Below are 7720 nucleotides of genomic sequence, written 5' to 3' on the forward strand. Positions count from 1 at the left end.
GCGCCGAAGCTTTCGAACAAGAGCGACATCTCTGGACCAACTATACAAACTATAAAATTGTTCAAGGCTAAGAGTTCAAGCGAAGTTTCCGAAGAGGATGGCGTTGCTCACTTGAATAAGGCGTCGGTTAGAATCTCGGTGTCGTCAAAATTAGAAATTATTTTTCGCAGCTCCATCTACCGTGTCGTCGCTTTCCAGCTTTCCACGCAGACGCCGAGGCCAAACAAACAACACTTAACAACATTCCGTCCATAGCAACAGTGTCACTTCGAATATATATTCGATGTGAAACTAAAAAGGTTCGACTGGTTAGGTCGCACTTCACGAGGATGAGTCCAGTGTCCCGACGTCCCTTACATAGCGGGCCCCTCAGCAGTGGTGTAGCTGAGAACTAAGAGGCCCCCCACCGCAAAAATCTCTATGAGGCCCTCTTTTTATTTTTTTATGGTTAGCCCCCCCCCCCAGAAGTTCGAGGCCCCCCCGCACCGCGGGCGCTTCGGACCATCAGCTACGGCACTGCCCCTCAGATAGCGCTACCGGTCTCCAACCTAATTGGCTGGACAAGAAAGCCCGCCAAGAAATCTTTGCGGACTCACCGGTGACTTTACCCCGCTCTTAACCCTTCGGGTCAGAGGTCGCCACTTTCGGAGAATTCCAAAGGTGGATGACGCGAGCGAGGATGAGTCATCCCTGTTGGCCCAAAATAACGTGCGAACTCTCTGAAGTTAAGGGAAAGGCTGATTAGGGACCAATCCTACATATGCGAATACAAATGCGGGCTTTACAAATTCTAATCTAGAACTAATGTAACACAGCAATGTTTCTTTCGAAATAGGGGCATTTTCGTTAATACTTATCGATAATAACTGCTTTAGGCATACTTTTTATTTTCGTCTTTGTCTTTTACTCATATCAATTACCTTATCACTGAACTTTCTAAATCAATATAATAATAATCAGCTAAGCTAATACCCAAGACACCACCATTGACCTAAGTCAACTAGCGACTTGTATAGGCTGGGTTCAAATTAATTCCGTTTTCTTTATATTTTGACGTTTGAATTAATAGTTTTTACTTACTTGTTTAACTTCACAATACTCCCCTGGTGTTGGAGTCAAATTTAAACCATTTGGAGATCGTTAATTAACGTTAATCTTCTAACAACGGCCGTTACAACCATTCATGATCTAAGACAGTTATCAGCCAAGCAGGTGTCTCCTTAAACATCGGAGGATAACAAGTCAATAGGTAAACTAACTGACATATTTATAATTTAAGTTTCGCGTTTCGCCAAAATACTAATTATTGAAATTTGGAAATTTTGGAAAAGTTTTTGATAGAGTACTTTTATTCTGTCTGTTATGTAAATATTTTCTACCGTTGACTCTAGATACGCCAATGCTAAATTGTGTTTGTCCTTTTGTCAAAGAGTGTCATATTTGTGTTAGCACACTTCGTTTTCAAACAGGTAAATTGACTTCCGTATATTTTCTTTAGCTTTCGTTTCTCGCCGAAAAAATATAGAACAACATTAAAATATTTTGATTGAATATTGTGTATTAGTACTCAGTTTGAAAACTCTATCTTCTAATAACTCGCAACTTTTTGTTTCAACGATTAACTTTTATTTTCAAAAGTAAAAGAGTTCACATAAAATCAAAAACATTTTGGAATTTGATTTGATTGGATTTGGAATAAGTATTGGCTATTCAACTATTGGCTGTAATTGTTTAACAAAAAAGTGTTAACATTCGATATATACCCCTTAAACTTTATAAGTTTCTTTAAAAATTAAAATTTTACCATAGTTTAGTTTAACGTGCAAATGGTTACGCAATACTAACCAGGAACAAACGGAAGATTAAGTCAAACCGTACAAGAACCAGAGAAAGACGGTATTTGCTCGTAATTAATTAACATTAGTACTCACGGATGGCCCACTAGAACTAAGCCATCACCCGATCTAAAGGACTATTGGAAACACCGTTCAGATATTTCAATATCTGAAGGATTACTAACATTAAGTTCAAGAATAATAATTCCCATGTGAAATTTAGTAAGGTTCTATGAAATATAAATAAGAAAAGCTGATGTGCAAAAACAAGAACGTGGCGAAGACTTACCATAATAACTTGGGTGACCCTACCAGGAGACGAACTCCGGACAGCATAGTCCACTACAATAGCACGACAAGGTAATAACCAGGGGGGGCATGCAACAAGAAAATCACAGCTGCTTATGGATCCTAATTGACTTCTCCATCTATATCTACTCGAATAAAGAATTGATAGATTTCATCAAGATCACCACCAACCCGTATCCAAACTACTCTTACGGCCGTATACAAACTACCTTTCAATTGTTCTTTATGAATCCAACATGGGCGTCCGATGCCTGACTACCACTCTACTACTACCTCCGGTGCACTGCAAATCTTTGGGACGGCTAAAGAAAACATTTGTGGAACATATACACAGGTGGCAGATGTACTACTGGTGTTCGCTATACGTTATTTAATGTTTCCTTAACTTAGCTCAGGGGTTATTTAAAAAAATAGAAGTGTCTTACACATGTTCAAAGTGTAATATAAATGTTTCTAGAACGTCTAATGAACATCGAACGTCTGAGTTGCATTGAAGCTTTTTTCAGGAGCGTCTAGATTACATCTGCAAGTGTTATTTTGAATGCATTTTATGTGTGTTTTTGAGCGTCTAGATTACATCGGCAAGTTTTAATTTTGACTTGTATTTATTTATTACGATTGTAAATTTTACTTAGCAAGTGAACAACGTCATAAAAAATTAAACACATTATATTTGAAACGTTATACGTCATATAAAATATTTCAAAGAAAAATAATTTTTATTTCGTATTTCGCGCCTTGAAAGTTAACCATCTTAGTATGTGATTCCGTATTTCGCGCCTCAAAAATTTAACGTCTTGTTATTTTATTTCGTATTTCGCGCATTTAAGATTTCTCGTCTTGTTATTTTATTCGTAATTCGCACCTTGAAAGTTTACCGTCGTCTAACGGAAGGCCAACTTAGATCCCCTGCTACTCTAGTGCGAGTAGCAGTGGATCTAAGTAGGCTGTGTCTTACCAACGGGAGCCAACGCTCGATTCCAAATTTTCGATTTTTTTCTCTCCTCGCTTCCCTAAGCGCGTGACGTCAGAATCAGACCTCCGCGACTGCGGAAGATATTCACTACGCGCTACGGAATAGGAAATTAGCTATTTAATACAAGCGCCCCCCTTTTAAAGGATTATTAAATAATTGAAATAAAATAAATGTATTAAAGAATTAAAACAACTTTTAATGAAATGAAATAAGATAATGAAACTTTTTCTAAAATATAAAGCCTTGACTTGCACTCTCTCACTAACATGTTTGATACATATTTTACACTTCCAGATACATTTTACTTATACAACAATTACATCAACCCAAACACTTTAAATAATACACATCCGAATATTTTTATTTTAAAATTCTTTTGTACGGTATTTCGGTAAAATATATAAAAAAATGCATTTGTACATGAATTTCAGAGCTTTTAAAAAAATCACTACGCAATATAATACTTGACATTTTTAGGAATAATTATTGTCATATCACAAAATTGTTATTTCAAAAAACAATCTAACATAAAAATTCGGTGGCTTTAAATTTATTTTGTACTCTACAGTATTTGGGTAAGAAGAGCAATACGTTCAAAAATTCATTTGTACATGAATTTCAGAACTTTTAAAAAATTCACTATGCAATATAACACTTGACATTTTTAGGAATAATTATCAGTCATATCACAGGATTGTTATTGCAAAAAACAATCTCACATAAAAAGTCTGTGGCTTTTAAAATTATTTTGTACCTACTTTATAGTGTAAGAACAGAAATGCATTTAAAAATTCATTTTTACATAAATTCGATATCTTTGTAAAAATCACTTTGCGTTTATAATACTTGAAATGTTTACGATTAATACTTAATGTCTTATCACTTAATTTTGCTATCACAAACAACAATCTCACATAGTCAGTGGCATTCAAAATTATTTTGAACTCTATTAGTATCAGTGTAAGAAGAAAAATATTTTTAAGTTTTATCCCTAAAGACAATTTCTTAAAAAATTCATAGGTAGGTCAATTTAAAAGCTGAAGTTTTAAACTCCTAAAATTTTTTCACAAATCTAATTAATTATTTTAGCCATTTTTTTGGCAGATTTTCTTTTTCCATCACTGGCTTCCGCATTTGTTATTTTAATTGAGTTCAAATGTTTAATTCGAATGAAAATTCTAAGTTTCACAAAGGTTTTAACAATTATTAAAGGGTATTTATTTTCAATTTCAAATATTTTATGACTAATATTTTTCACAATATTTTCTTCGTTAGACAAAGAAATGTTAGGTAATATTTTTTTAAAGGTGTCCTCGTAAATTTTGATTATTTGCATAAAGGCACTGGAAGGAATGACTAAACCTCCGTATGATAAGAAATTTGCCCAAGAGGGAATTTGATAATCATGATCTAGCTTATTTTTGTCTACTAAATCCAATTCTGGGTTGGCTTTATAATGTTTTTTTGCAACCCATCCACCAAAATATTCTAATCCATTTTCTTCACATTTCTTAAAATCACTATCATACTCTCGGGAATCAATCGTTGTGTTAATAATTTTACTTAAAGTAATTGAACATAAGGGTTTAGTTATATTTTTAGATGCTAAATTTTCATTGACTAGGACATCATTTGGTAACAAATTCGGAACGTCAGTTTCTATCTCTGCGGTTGTTAAGATATTATTTAAAAGATAAACATCATTGTGATTATTTTCTTTATCAGAAATATTTAAAACATTTGAGCCTAAATACTCCCCATGAATCTGATCTGTGGTATTGCTATGACAATTAAACACCCCTGGATTTTTTCCTAAGATAACCATTCTAATTCGGTATAATGCGTTAAGGGGTGTTGGGTGGTCATCTAGACCACCCCTTGAGCGAACTTGAGAAAAAAAAATTTCCAGACAATCCTGGTTTAATCTATGCGTTAGGAGATATTTAATATCATAATTATATTTTAAATCATAAAATAACCCTTTGAGAGATCTACAGGAAGTTATAATACCCTTTTGAAAAATTTGAAGAAAAGACTTGGCTTTTCCATTTTTGTTTTTACATAACATATTGGTAATTAACAAAATCATTTCATCTAAAACCATTTCTTGATCTTTTATATGTATCCCAAAGCCACATTTATTAGGATTAGAACTATTTTCTACATGAGAGTTGAACACATCAAACCAATTGTTTACTTTTTCAATAAAAAAAGCGAGCTCCATGGTTTGATTTAACTCGTCAGATTCTAAATCCTCCTTAGCTTTACTTTTCATCATATAGAGAAGGGCTTTAGATTCAGGATGATTCTACCTTGGATTAAGAATGATTCTACTAAAGGTATGTAGCTATTGTCCTTGAAAAAAAATTAGCTTTGACAATTTAAGTCTGATGGCTTGACCCTTCATTTCTAGATTTTTGTCCTTCGCTAATTTGTGGAGTCTGAGCTTGCAATATAAATTAATAACTTTCTTAATGATGATGTTCGATTCCAACTTCAGGATCAAACATGTTCGTGGTGATCTGGTAAGATGTCCATGCCAACAATATTTCGTAATACAGCAAGTTCTAGCAAGACTACATTTCTTTTATAGAGAGAGGAATATCTCTTCATAACAACTAAACAAAATTGGCTAAAAACCAAGGAGATCTTACTCAAATTATAATAACATAATTAAACCTACACGAAATGATCCTTGGTCAAAATTTAAAGGTGAGAAGTTAGCATCACCGGTTTTTTCTATTTCACTTTCAACTGGATGTAATTTCTTTAAATTAAATAAAAAAATTATTTTGACTTTTGTTACTTGTTTTAATTCTATGGAAGCCAAACCAGAGTTGGAATGGCTTTTGGTGTGACCCACCTTTTGCCATTTACAATTTGTATATCCCGTTTTAAAAAGTGATCATTACAAATTAAATCATGATTTGAATGTGTCGCGATTTACAGCAATTGTCCATTGAGAAAGTATTGTAGGTTTCGTTATAAAAAGATTTTAAATAAGAATGAATATTCATCGAAATAATATGATATTTTAATCCTACTTATGGAATGAAACCTTTTCCGGTATTGTTTTATTTGTTATTGCAATGCGTAAAAACACTAAAATTGACCTTTTTTTTACCAAATATGAACAAGATTTTTAGTAGAAAACACTTTTTCTATAACTTTTTAATAAAAAAAAATCACCAAAACGAATTATGAAACATGTTAGCTAACATAAAAGTACTACCCGTTTATCAAATTCACCCCTAAATTTTTTGCGTCTGATTTTAAACCGGATAAATATTCCTAAGCGTTAGGTACTACATGGCCTAGGCCAAGCGCTCACTACTCCTCGTAACGTCTCTGTCCTGGCTTCCACAAGCCTTTGCTTCGTAACGGAGACAATGCATTGTGGAAGGCAGGACGGATACGAAACAGAGAGCCAGTGGGCGCCTAGTCCGAAGCGCCACTTAAGTTTAGTGGCGCTTTATAAGTAGGATTAAACTATCATATTATTTCAATGAATATTCATTCTTATTTAAAATCTTTTTATAACTATAGGTTTCCCTTATCTAAACCTACAATACTTTCTCAATGGACAATTGCTGTAAATCGCGACACATTCAAATCATGATTTAATTTGTAATGATCACTTTTTAGAACGGGATATACAAATTGTAAATGGCAAAAGGTGGGTCACACCAAAAGCCATTCCAACTCTGGTTTGGTTTCCATAGAATTAAAACAAGTAAAAATAGTCAAAATAATTTTTTTATTTAATTTAAAGAAATTACATCCAGTTGAAAGTGAAATAGAAAAAACCGGTGATGCTAACTTCTCACCTTTAAATTTTGACCAAGGATCATTTCGTGTAGGTTTAATTATGTTATTATAATTTGAGTAAGATCTCCTTGGTTTTTAGCCAATTTTGTTTAGTTGTTATGAAGAGATATTCCTCTCTCTATAAAAGAAATGTAGTCTTGCTAGAACTTGCTGTATTACGAAATATTGTTGGCATGGACATCTTACCAGATCACCACGAACATGTTTGATCCTGAAGTTGGAATCGAACATCATCATTAAGAAAGTTATTAATTTATATTGCAAGCTCAGACTCCACAAATTAGCGAAGGACAAAAATCTAGAAATGAAGGGTCAAGCCATCAGACTTAAATTGTCAAAGCTAATTTTATTTCAAGAACAATAGCTACATACCTTTAGTAGAATCATTCTTAATCCAAGGTAGAATCATCCTTTTCATCAAAATTCCATTTACTTTTGTTTACAATTTAGAATCTCAGAATATCCCATAACAAGCCATAACCACAAGTTCCACAACAAACCGGATAGTTACTTAAGCCTTTGACAAAATATCATTTCGCAAATAGAATTTTTTGTTTTTAATTATAAGATCATCTGCTGCTTTTTATTTGGGTTTTGAAAGAATTAATTGACTTATTTAAAAATTATAATAAAAATTTACCTTATTTTAAATTCTCACAGCCAAAATATTCGCGAATCACGTCAGAGTACCTAAAAGATTACAAACACGAACATGTGTGACGTGTCACGTGATGATTTTTTATTTTCTCGCCTAATCGACAGGCGTCGCTTA

Source organism: Leiobunum rupestre, chromosome 1 (genome assembly GCF_980474605.1).
Source record: "Leiobunum rupestre chromosome 1, qqLeiRupe1.1.hap1, whole genome shotgun sequence".
In the NCBI taxonomy this organism is placed as follows: Eukaryota; Metazoa; Arthropoda; class Arachnida; order Opiliones; family Sclerosomatidae; genus Leiobunum; species Leiobunum rupestre.